Source organism: Buteo buteo, chromosome Z, assembly GCF_964188355.1.
Source record: "Buteo buteo chromosome Z, bButBut1.hap1.1, whole genome shotgun sequence".
NCBI classification, from domain to species: domain Eukaryota; kingdom Metazoa; phylum Chordata; class Aves; order Accipitriformes; family Accipitridae; genus Buteo; species Buteo buteo.
Genome location: NC_134204.1, coordinates 79,458,618 through 79,472,351, shown reverse-complemented (window position 1 = coordinate 79,472,351; position 13,734 = coordinate 79,458,618).

Genomic DNA, 13,734 nt, shown 5'->3' with positions numbered 1-13,734 from the left:
CCTTTCTCATTCTCTAAACTCCAGAGCAGCTTAGATATCTGCATGAAGCACTGATCTCTTGTGAGAGGCCAGCCCTGTGTCAACATGGCCGCCTTCTACTCAGAACAAGGTCTCTGGAAACCATGAAAATTTAGGGCCTCACCTCGAAACTAGACCTACTGGAAAGAAAAGACAAAGCCCAAAGAAAATGCAAGTCTGGTAAGCCTGTAAGCCTAAATCTATACCCTATTTCTAAACCTAGCTAACAGTGTACGCCCGCCAAGATGCCAGTCTGGGCTTTGTGCCTGGGTTTCTTTTGCACAGAGACGGAAGTCAGGAAGAAGCTGATAAAAGCCCAGCTCTTCCCTGGTTCAGGTGCTCTTACATGTCAGAGGATGCACCCTGACGCAGGAAAAGCCCCAGCATCCTATGGTACAGCCATGACAGTGTTCAGCCGAGAGCTAAATTACAAATTCATTTCAAGGCAAATGAGTTTAAATACCCTGAAACCTAAGCAACTTCTGGTAGATAGGTTCTCTGTTTATTTTATAACCATATTCCTCCCGGTACCCACTCGGGGGGAGACAGCGTCATTTACTCTCCATGAGTGGCATGTTTGTCCGGGGCGAGTCACTACAGGGAAAGCTCTTCTTCAAAAGCCACAGCACCGCCCTCATTGTGTGGCCTTTACCGTGCACCCCAAAAAAACATGATACAGAGATCACTGACGGAGAGTGTGTGTTATCAACATGTTGACAGGAGGGAATGAAAAGAGAAATTTATCTGCACAGTTAATTTTCTGGCCCAACACAAAGAGCACCAATTTCTGTTAGCTGCTCATGCTCCTGACTCTAGTGCATTGGTACTGCTGTTTATTTAATGATTGAAGCCCCTTTTAAGAGACAAGGATGACAAGGTTGCAATGAACCTGTGAAAGTCTCGAGCCGATCCACCAATCATTGTCACTGACTTCAGCTGGGTTATTTACTTTGTTCAGTTCAGAAATGATGAGTAACGTGTCCATTTGTGCCCCTCACCATATGCCCAAGACACTTGTCATGCTATAAAAACACTAGTTTGAAGTAGCAGTCTCCTGTGCAATCTCATCAGACCTGCTCCTTAGCGCATATATACCTTTCTTCTTTTTTTCTCCAAATGTTTTGAAATGAGCACAAATTAGAAATAAAACGAAACTGGCAGTTCAAAAAAAGGTAACTGTTCTCAAAACATAAATAAGACGACGACGTTTCAGTAAAGAGTGCATTTTGTTGCTTAGAGCACCCGTTAGAAGTAATTCCTTCGTAACCCCTCATGCCAGGAAATCAGTTCAGCAAAAGCTATTTTCAGCTGAGAATTCTGAAATAAGAGATCAAAAATTACACTGTAAATTCAAACGTCCAATAATAGTAAAAAGATAGATTCATGTGGAGCTGATCCAAAAGTTCTGGCTGCCTTGTGAAATAACTCTCACAATTCAAAGGACGACTGTAAGTAACATCGATAGCTCAAGGATGCTTCTGAATAGGCCTCCTGTGTTAACTAGAGATAGCAAGAACTAAAGAATGCTTTTGTCTAGATAAGCACCGGAAAATCAGCTGAAGCTAACAACTTTTGTAACAATCTGAGACCAAATGGTTGATGGGCCAACTCGTGACCACGCATGGAAAGGAGGAACCCAGAGCTCACGGGCACGGCACCAAGAGGTGCCCTTTTTACAGCCACCAGGGACCACCAGAGACCACTAAAAGACCCCCGGGGAAGCCCCTCGGGGACCCAGGCCGCCTGCATAATGACTATGTAAACATGATAATTAGTTCCAGGTAATAGATTGAACACGTCTAATCGTTCCAGGAAATTTAATGCATGTGCATGGAACAGGGTAATAGAAGCTTTGACTGATGCACCATACAGTATGCATGATAGGCGGAACGATCCCCTGTGCATCCAGCGCTGCAATAAAGAATGCCTGCTTCTTAATACTACACTGGTGTTAAGGAGTTCGTTTCCCGATTTCGGTGACAGCTGTACACGTTTTTGTCGTTGAAAAATGCCACTGAGGAGCAAGAAGTAATAATTTTTATTAAACCAAATGACCGTAAAGATAAAGAAATAAAGAAATAAAACACTACACTTTTTTTTCTGTCAAACACAAAAGGCAAAGAGCAGGCTTACTCGACCTGTAACCTTGTATGCTTTATTCTAGCTGTCGGCAGGGAATCTTTTGAAGGAGAATATTTTTCCCGCAAGCTTTGCCTCCTAAAGCTGTCTCAGCTCTGTTACTTTACGCGCTCCTTAACAAAGCAGCAAATGGAAAATCTCAATGGATTAAATGCTCTAGTTTGTCTCAACATCAATATTTCATGAGGGAATTACACTTAGTATGGTCCACTCCTCCTGCTCACTATGCATGGATGGACAAGCAGGAGCGGGTCAGTACTCATAGCCCATGATGATGTGCACCAAATAACACTAACATTAGCTAGTTCTTGCAAGCCCAAACTGCTATTACTCCTCACTTGCTTCCCGTTATCCTTGGCCTTCTCACTCTCCCCACCTACACAGCGTTAAAAATGTAACGCTTAGAAATACAGCTTTTTGGCTCTGTGGGTTTTCCAGCGGCGTATTTTGGGCCGTTGGCATTTAATGTCACCAGCATTGAAATAACCACCTCCTCCATAGCACTTTTCTCTGTAAATCCCAAAGTCCTCAGGGACACATGACTCTCGGAGGTTTTCCGATGGGGAAAAGGAGGCACTGGTGGAAGTGAGATTCGGCACCGCAGGCCAGTGCCAAAGTTGGAGCCGAAATGCAGCTCTCCCAGCTTCTGCCCCCGCACTCTCTGCTGCATCTCCGCTCCTCGCAGGCACAGTGAAGGCGACTTCTCCTTCCTGAGGTGGAGCCTCACTGGAATAACTGGTGTACAAATTATGAACAGCCCTGAACACCAGCCTCACTTGCAAGAAGTAGAAATGGTCCTTTCTCCAAACCAGCAGCTTTGGTAAAGATTAGATGGGATTGACACCACTCTCTCAAGACACTCCCTGCCTCCCACAGGCAGAAAACCCTTCAGGGCTCGATCGTATTCCTCCTCTTTGCTGCACCTCAAGCAGCGTGCAGAGCAAGGGGACTCTCCTCTGGGATTTCAGAGTCAGGCACAAAGAGATCTTGTTCCTTTTGGTCAAACCCAGCCGCGCAGCACATAAACCTTCTTTCTCCTGCTCTTTTCCAGGGCTGCCAGCCTGGCCCCGCTGCTGGGACACCCCCAAAGTGTTCAGGCCAGCAGGCAGGGGCGAAGCAAGGGCAGACATGACTCATCAATAGAACTATAAGAAACGATGGTGGCCACTGATGGAACACCTCAAATGGAGCAAACGTACGAAGTTTTACCAATCCTCATCCTACATGGCCTCTACTTGAGAAAAAGCTGTCACACGCACAGCCCACTGCCTACTGACTTAAAAATGCACAGCCCTCGAACTAGAAAGCTTTTAGCTACCAGCACGTTGCAACCACCGACTGAAATTGTCTCCACGTGCAGACTGTACTTTCCAGCAATACCCTGTGGGTTGCACAGAATATGTAAAGGTCACGCATGTCATTACTGAAGGGCAAACCCACGGCCACAGAACTGTCCTCAGGGAGCTAGGACAGCTTGCGATGATTAAGATTAGTGCATATCGGTGTCATCCGACCTGGAAAAACATCAACATGCTGTTGCAATGAAGAAATACCGGTTGCTGGGAAAAGAGCAGCCTCCTTCCAAACGTGGGCTGTTTCTAACGCACTTTCTAATGCACTCTGCCCTGGCGTGGGAGCCCGTGCCTCCAGCTGCTGCAGCAAGACCTACCTGGAGGCCGCATGTCAAGCAGAGTGGACAGCGCAGCTGCCTCCCTCGTTCCAAAAAGCGATTGTTAGGGTCACTGTCCATTGCAGTATCTCCTGTAAATGGCAGGTGTAATGAAGCTAACCATTTCTATTTGGCAGCGTCGTCATAAATTGACTTAAGTTCTGTTACCGCTTTCAACTGTTTGTAATCATGCACGTGACAAATTAGGTAGGGCTGCAGGAATTAAAAAAGCACCAGCTCTGAGAAACAAGAAGTAACTTCTCAAAATCTGGATGGCCACCACATCCCAGTGAACTACAGGCAGGTGTTTGCCACTTGCTGGCAGATCGAAGGTTTGCACGGCTCCCTTTTGGACGCACGGCAACTGCTGCCTAACTGACATCTCAGAAAATTATTCTCTCTGTGAAACAGCTTAGAAAAAAGAAATAAACCACCAAAAGCTACATAACTGAACATACGGTGTGAATCAATGACATGATCCATGCATGGTTAAAAACAAGCATGGATGCTGCTGAGCATCTGTATGCAACTGTGGGAAGAGATTTACTTTCCTTGGAGATGTTTAAATTGCATCTGACTAAGACTTGTCAATGCAAAAGATGTCATGCGAAAATGGTACTATCTTACGGAGCAAACGTAGACACCTGTGAAGAACTCCACGCAGCCTAATGCTTAATGGTCTGGATCTTCTTGACAGAGCGTTCTAGCACCATGAACTAAGCCAAAGCTGCAAATCAGAGGACAGAAGTGCTTGATTTCAGGGAAAAGGAAAAAGCAGAGGAAGGCCCTAACACAAAGCTGGTAAAAACACACGCACACGCACACACACACACAGAGCAAAATACTTGTGAAGTATTCCCTATGTTACCCGAACAAATTTTAAAGTGTGGTTCTTATTTTAAAATGTTCACGCTTTCCAGCGCGACTTCTTTATTACACCTGACCCAGAACCACGAGATCCGGTCACACAGGTAACAGCTCGTGCCAGATCAAGGTAGCTGCCTTTGAGCAGAGCATGGATGTTCCCCTCCTTCTGTAACTTCATTAGCGGTTCTCTTCAAAGCAGCAATCACACACCTTTTCCAACACTCCCAGGAACATGTGAAAAACTGAGCAGCCAGGTAAAAGTTTCTTTCTCCCCTTTCTGCCAGCTGGAGAACAGCTCTCAAGACAAGATACTTGACTTCACGGTGGTTTTGTTTCCTCGTCGTCATTCCTCCTACGGGAAGTTGATCCCTAAACCCTTGGCTGCGTTTGACATTGATATAACCAGCTACCTAACACCACTGCAGTTAACAGAACGCTAATTCATGCCGTGAGTCCACATGTTCATGCCAAGGGTCGGATTTGCTGGTTGATCCAGCAAAACGCATCTGAGATCTTTTTTTCAATGCTACGCAAAGGTGCCTGATGACCTTTCAATACTGTGAAAAGAAAAACAGAGCAAGATATTTTGTTCCGTATTTTGTGCTCAGCGGGATATCTGTTCCACAAAAGCTTTGAAAGGCATACAAATTAATTACATGTGTCACAGAAACCATCGCAGTTTCCACATCTAATTAGCACAGTGTGGCAACATTCACAGTGATATCCTGTTCACCATAATCTTCTTCGCAAGAGTTTATTTTCTGCTTTCAAAGTAATGTTAATGAAGATAGCCCATCTCACGTTCTACACATCAAGCCATAAACATTCATCAAGGTGTCAGCAGAGAGTAACAGTTCTAGGCTGCCAATAGTTAATCTGCAGTAGAATTACATCATAGGCCATTAGACCCAGTTCATCAAGTCAAGAGTTCAGTGCAGGTGCTGAACGGGATGTCAGGAAGCTTCTAAATGAAGCGTATGCAATCTCCTGCCCCCTTTGGCCATGGCGATACCACATAGGATCTGCATACGCACGCTACATATGCACAGCACCACCCCACAGCACACCTTCTCGCTCTTCAGAACGGGCTGCATCAGCACATTGAGAACTTGTGAGAAATCACCACACTGCACTCGGGGACAGGCCGCCTCGCCCCATTGCTTACGCGACAGAGAGTCCACCACAGGACCAAAGGCCTCTCATTAGCTTTCAGTGACGGGATAATTTCCAAGAGCTCTGTCCATGGGAACTTTGCGTAACCTGCTAGTAAAAAACACACCTGCTGACCTGCTGTCCAAGGAGCTCTGCCCCTTGCTCCCCGTTCTCATCTGTAGAGACATGCCCAAGCCATCAAAAGGTGAAAATGAAAGGATTTATGAACGTCTGTTAGCAACCTGACATGGTAGCCATGCTCTTCATTAAATGACTATGAAAATGGCATGCCACTGTGCAACCCTGTCCTTCCCGCATCCTCTGCCCTTCCAAAGCAGGACCACCACTACTTCTGTTTTTTCATAAACCCTCGGCAATCAGCAGTGTGGAAATAACAACACTCATTTGCCAGCTTAGTGGACCCTCTGCCAGTTCAAAGACCGCTCTGTGCTTTCTAAGGTTTAATGAACTCGGCCTGATGGAAGCTCATTCCTCCAAACTATTCTGAGAGGAGCATTTAAAAAGAAAACCTGCCCTCGGGCTGACTATCGGCAGCCATGCCTCCACCCCCTGCCTGCAGCTCACACCTGAGACAAACCTCAGGCCTGAAGCCAGCTGCCTCTGCTAGACTAGTGCTAAAGCAAAGTGTAAGGAGTGGGGTCGAGCCGAGACCCCAAGTCAAACCTTCAGCTAATGCGGTAAGACAGCCATAGCCTGAAGTGCTGTTGTTTCCTCCAGCACAGGCTGAGAGTACTACAGTAAGGCTATGTAAGTCTCACCCGCTCTTGGCTGATAATATTAATCTCCTTTAAGAGACTGAGTCACTGAGAGATGTAAGGCAGTGGTGAACACTGAAGCAACTTGTTTGACTAGATCGAAGGAGAGGACAAAGATCCCTTTGCCTCCTGCTGTAGCCTTGCCACAGGACTCCCCTTTACCCGCTCGGCCAGTAATGGCTAAAATACTCAGAACTACCTTCACAGGCAATTTTCTCAACCTGCAGCCAAGCAAAGGCTTTTGCCCTCTCCACACATTCTTTGCCAAGAAGCAAAAGCATTTCAGCTTTTATAAAAACACAGACCTGAGGGTAGAAAGTAACTGCGTACAACCTGCCCCACATGTTTCCCATTGTTTCCTGTTTGTTCTCCTTCTCTCTTTCACGGGCCATTTTCTTCCAGAGCTCTCTCCTTCGCAGCACATTACTCTTCTGATTAATCCTCAAACTCCTGCTCACCACAGATAACTCACGGGCAGGCAGCATCCACCACTGCTGTCCTCAGAAGGATGCTTGCGTGACTGCTAAGGGCTTTGGAAAGCCCCCTTGTCAGAACATCAGAATCAACTTTTCCCTTCAGCTCTACTCCAATTTCTTTTTTTTTTTTCTTCCAAGGTCAAAATACTGCATAGAAGTGTCATCCAAAAATGAAAGGAAAAAAAAAAAGGTAACTAGATGACTGACTTCATTATCTGTGGCTAGATTTCTCTTTTGCAGTGCATGTCTGTTTGTATTACGATATAATTTTCCCTGCTATCATATGCAATATGTGCCTTCCAACTTTTTTTTTTACCACGTCAAAAAAGGAAATCTAGAGCTGCTTTCTCTGCCTGGTCTGTTCATCTGCCCCTGCCCTACTTATTGCTCATACATCTAATCTGGCATAAGGCGACACACATCCCTGCCACAGGCATTCACATTTTTACATTACTGCAGCCTGGCAGTTTATTTTTCACTTAGGTGTGGCCTTCCTCAACAGGCAAGCGAATGGAGGAAATCTACTAACTTCATTACTCATCTCATGAGTCTCAATTTGTCATCATTTGCTGTGTCGATTTCGGACATCTCACTTCTTGTATCAGGTAGATAAATATTGTCCTCGGAAGTATTCTGCTGCTGAATCTTTTTTATTCTGAGTAATCTCTTTGAAACAGCCTCACGTTTGTTACCAAGACCTCCACATGCCTCCCAGCACTCAGAAGTGGAGGCACCAATGTAACTGATGGTGAATTCTGTGACTTGGCACGTGGTCCTGTAATTTGCTACTACCTTTTACTTTCTCAAGGAACACGGATTTCTGTCTATAGACCGCTAGATGCTGGGGGATAGAGTCTGCAGGGAGCTCAGGGAAGCTGCCAAAGGAAAACTTCCACAATAGCTCCCTACTTAAAATTGTCATCATATCCTGGGATCGGTGCAGACCTCTTGATACCATTTTATCCAATTAAATCTTCGAGAGAAAGGTACGAGGTGAATTTCAAAGGGAACATTTTTATTTGGTGGAGTTGGCAGCATAAGGAAACTGTTTTGCAAAAGAAGTGGGCAAATGCAGTTTTATAGAAAGTAGTGAATAAATACTTGGTTTTGCTCTTAGAAACCTTTGCTCAGTGGTACTTGCAGGCAGGATTCACCTCTGCCGGTGTCTGCCTGGGGGCTGGGAATTGTATGAAAAAACAACAGCCCTTTACAATGCAAAGGAAGCAGCTGAGAGAACAAATACAGAACACTTAATGATAATGTCCTGGCACACTGTCCCTTGTGTCCTATTCAGACACCTAGATCAAAGCCTTATGCAAATGCTCAAAGGCACCCTGCCAGGTAAAAGCAACCTCTTAACAGCTCTGGATGGAAAAGCAGCTCCATTCCCACACTTCCATCATCCCAAAGACACTGGGTTTCTAAACTCTTTTAAGTTCTTGAACAAAAATACTTGTTTTACCAAGCCCATGTTAAAAAAAAACAACAAAACACCCCGCCCCCCCCAACTTTTCCCCCCTTTTTTGTTACAACTGCATTAATCTCATTCATATACGCTGCAACATTGATATAAATTCCAAGATGACTTTGAGGGTAATGAAAACAGATCAAAAACTTATTTATCACAATTTCTCTGTCTCTACGGCTCCACTGAAAATGCAAAGATTAATTTTCTAGCTGAAGTTTTGGACTGGGACTCACAAGACATAGTGCTTGCTACATATTTGGGTTACTCTGGATGCATCACCTTGGTTCTGTACACTATGTTCTGCTTCCGCTCCAACTTCCTTCAACATTCCTTCCTTCTTCTACCCCTTACCAAACCCTGTGAGTTTGAGCCCAGGAGAGCATAGGAAACGAATCCCACAGTCTCTGCTCCTCAGCACCACTCGGCTAAGCAGAATGATGGAAAATACCACTGAATCAATATTCTGGAGAGTAAAGACTATGGGTTTGGGATCTGAAAAATCAGTTCTTGTAACTATTTCTACAACCCTTTTTAGTGTACTGTTAGATTATTCCAAAAGTACTTCTTGGGAAGCGAATACTATTCAATGTAAGTAAGGGAGTGAGACAGCAGGAGCAACGAGGTATGGGGAATTCAGATCCAATAGTTTTAAACGGGAGCCTGTACTGCTTTGGAATTTCTGCAAGGCTACCCGTGTAATAAAATTACAGCTACAAAAGTCTTAAAAATATGGAGAACACTAATAGTACAAAATGAACTTCACGTAAGTGGAGTCAGTTCACACAGGTCTTTCTTTAAGGCAAGTCATCAATACCTTGTTTTTAATCCGATTGAAAAGGGAGATAACACCTGGGTTATGCCTACTTACTGGCGACACACAGGTTTTCCGTGCGTGCAAGGAGTTCACGTGGTTGTAAGTGCAGCTTGCAGAGACTGACACAAGCACCAAGCCAACGTGATTCAACGCATCCCATGGCCACTCTGATGAGACAATATGAAAAGCTAGAGGACATGTCCAAGCCAAAAGTGGCATCTGGATTAGGTATCTGGAGAGGAAGGGAGCTCTCTGCAAACATATCAGAATCCCTCTAAAATAACATGGGGCAGAACACCATAAAAATAATAGAAGAAAACCCCACCATTTCAGAAAGCAGGAAAGAAAGATGGGGGGATAACTGTATACAGGAGAGAGTCACAAGCAATCCAGCTTAAAACCTGCTGCAAGCACAACCTACCCGTCCCATCACCGGTGTAAAGCAATGAATGGTGTGACTTCATTTAAACACACGTTAAACAGAAAATCATAGTTTTCAAATGTGCCCAGCACCCCAAGTATCATTACCATTCACGGGAATAGTTGGATGGTGAGTACAACTCAAAGACTGGCAAATTTTGTCCAGTGATTCGGCTGAAAAGCGAGGAGAAGAAAGCAGCAGACACTGGCTTCTGGTCCTGTTAAGTCAATGAGACCACACCGTCTTGCTCACTTTTCAGATGCAAGTAAATCTGGTAGATGCTTTATTCCTTAACAGGATGACAGAGAATGGAAACCAAAGAAATAAAACCCCAAACAGATGTTCAAAGTATTCAGAAGGGGAAATGGGAATTTATAAAAGAACGCCGTTTTATTACAAGTGCTCTGTTATTACCGTCATTTAAGTATGCTAGTGCAAAAATGTACTTATTAAAGAAAAAGACTGTAAAAAAAAAATAAAAAAACAACCCTTCCAGACAGATCTGTTTAAGAAAGTTGTTGAAGTAATTCTCAGTAGCACAAACAAAACAACTGGGAATGGTGCTGCAGCTTTAGCATACCAAAAAAAGAGTACGAAAAGTCCACATGTGAACCTGTGGGAAAAAATAAGGAAGAGAAATGGAACCAAAAATTACTCCTGAAATTCTATATGTGCTTTTTTAAATTTAATGCTGGGGACCTGTGGACACCTCTGTGTATGCTTAGCTTTGTCCAAGAGAGCGGCTACGTTGTAAAACCACCTACTACAGGTGCAGTCCTCCACTGCTGAAGTACCGGGAATTTTGCCTTTGATTTGAGCAGACATTGTAAGCTGAAGCTGGATCTCTTCATGACCCATCCCACCTTCAAGCTCTACAGGCACAAAATGACCCTCACCACAGGATGATGGCCTCGGGTGTTTACCACGAAGAGGTAGCCACACTGCAGGACTCTGAGGAGAGGAAAGAAATCCCATGGAAAAAGATGGTAATGCCATATTGATGTTTCTCCAATTCTTCACTTGTGGAACAGGTTTCTGGAAGACCAGAAGCCTGCGTCTGCTTCCCAAGCAGCGTCCGGCCCCAGCTCAGGGTCTCCTTGCTGTGTCCCAGCTGGCCCCTGCTGCAACACACATCGTCCCTCTGGGACTGGCACATATGAATGAATGGCAGGTGAAGAAAGCTGGAAGCAGGACAGAGGTGCAGTGCTTCAGGGAAACAACTCTCCAGCCAAGGCAGAGAGCAGCCACCTTTCTTTGGTCTGTCCACGTGGAGGCAACCAAGGCTCCGGACCATTTGCTTCCAGATTATTGCTGTCTTCTTGAATAAAAGCTCCATTTCAAACCTTCTACTGTTATTCCTTAGTTTTGAAAAAAGCTAAAGAACTGTTTCTGGAGGATTAGCAGTATGTTATTCTCTCTGTAGAAAGAATTAAGTCTGTACACCCACAGGATGTCTATGCAAACAACTCAAGGAAAAGATTCATAAAGGGGAAAAGTCTCAGGCTAAATTTGTAAAGGTGCTTAAATGCCGCAACTAATTCTCCTCGATCGTTACTAGCAGATCACAGAAGATAATAAAATATAGCTTAAGTTATATTTCAACGGCAGTGTAACCGGAACATCCTTTTTGCCTGGAATTCATCGACTTGATCATAAACTGAGAGACACCTTGGAAGTAAGACTTGAGATGGCAATAGTTAAAATAGTATCATCTCCTGAAGAACCTGCGAGAAATACACTCTCCGTCTGATGAACTGGGGCTTCAGGGCAAGCTGTGGCAGACAATGTGGAAGTTTCAAAGCTGTTTATAAGAGGCTTCAGCTCTTATTCACAGAAGAATACTTCTTTAAAAAAAGATGGATTTGAAAAGGATTATTGCATCTGCAAAGTTACGCCAAGCTTTGAAAAACAGTTAATGCCTGGCTCTAACATCCCGCTTGCTGCATTTCCAAACTGTGGCACGTGTGTCACACCAGCCACCTCCAGCTAGCACAGGGAGAGATACTGGTGCTCCTTTTAGGGATACTCGTAACCCATGCTTGACACCTGTGGCATCTGAAACCTTGCCATGGGTACCACATTAAAAAAAAAGTCTGAAAATCTTCATTTTACCACACAGCAACATTTTGGCCTACCATCTTCCCCAAACCTGGATTTAACCTCCTCCAAAATTTGCACTGCTTTCCTGCATTTTCTGCGCTCGTGACAACTTGCTCCTATCCCAGACCAGGCAGAAAAACCCAACAGAGACACGGTACCAGTATCGTGAGCTAACAGCATGCTAGTCAGACCAAGAACACTCAGATAACAGATTTCCCTGAACGGTATCAGAGCTCTGGCACACCACGTGCCGCTGCCTCCGCTCCCTTCCTCCCCACGCACTGGCCTCTGCTCTGGTCCATGCACCCTGCTATCGCGTCTCCGCTATGCAGTACTCGCTACGGTCGCTTCAGCTTTCCCACGCGGGCCAAAGCCAAGTGCACAGAGTAATTAGGTTAAGGACAGCACCAGTGTATGAGTCTAGAGTCGTCTGCCACAAAAACTCTGAACTGATATGCCACCATATGTCATAGCCTCCCGTTACATGTTTGGCCATTCCCAGTGTTTTCCTCCAATTTCTTTGTCCTTTACCTTCCAATTTCTTTGCTCTTAGAAAAACACGTTTTGCAGCATAGCCACAGCTGTCCACTGTGTTTTCCTTTATTTGATCCGTATCATCACACGGGAGATTAACACTGACTTCTGAGCTCTCCTTTCCTTTGTGAAGACCCACGGTAAGAACACCGCTGTCTGTCCACGGAAAAGTGCTCCAAAACGACACATCCTCTGCAATGCTCTGAAATAGTTAGATTCAGTCAGAGCATCTGTGATCGCCAAAGGACACTGCAGTATAGAAAATTGCCTTATAGGTAATAAGGAAATAATAGAACAGTCTGCTAAAAGAACAGAAATAAATGCTAATGAGAAGAAGAGAGCAGCCTTTATCAGTAAGACACAACGAGAAGCTTGTGTGCAGAGAAGCAAAAGATTATCGAGCCTGTTGAGAGCAAAAGAACATGTAACCAGCTAACGAGCACAAAGAACTAGGAAACAAATGAAGAGCTCAAGAAAATGCTACATTGTCATTTGGGGACATTTTAGCTTTGATTTAATTCCCTTTCATCTTTGGTTGTTTTTTTTTTTCCCCAAACCAGTGAATTCCTGTTCCCATATAAAGACTCTGGGCTTAACGGACTGAAATATCTGATCTTCCTGCTAGCATGAAAGCAAAATCCAGTTTAAGGCTGGAGGGACAGCCAATAGAGAATCAATCTCTATTGATTCCTTTCCATGAAAAAAGAGGACAGTATTCTTTGAAAGATGGCAGACAGCATAGTATTTTAGAAACAATCCAGTATACCTATCATGAATGGAATCAGCAAACCTGTTTAGGTTTTTTTTTTCCACTGAAGGGGATTAATTTGCAACATCCACATCAACGACTGCTCCCTTATCGCGTTAACAGATCTTTATTTGAAATCTTAATTAGGCAGTCAGATTCCCTTTTCTATTTTTCACAGAGAGACAGCGTTCCACATAACACAAAATAAAATCCACTCCTGGAAGAAGGGTATTTTCTTTATCATCTAGCTGACAGTTATTACCCTGCAGGCTGCTAGCCCAAGGAAAATGTTCATCTCCCGACCATGCAATTCAATTTAAACACGTCTTCTCATTTTTTGAGACTATGCCTGAGAAACAATTTTCATGTTCATTACAAGCATTCCAGAAGTAGCTGGAAAAATAAGGCTTTTAAGAGCTTCATAGAACGAGATACTCCTAGCAGTTCAGAAGCTTCCCTTTCCAAAACGTATGAGATTCCAAATAATCTTACTTTCTTAACCAGCGCAGCAACTCTTCCCCCTAAGCTGGTACCTTTTCCTATCACTTTGCC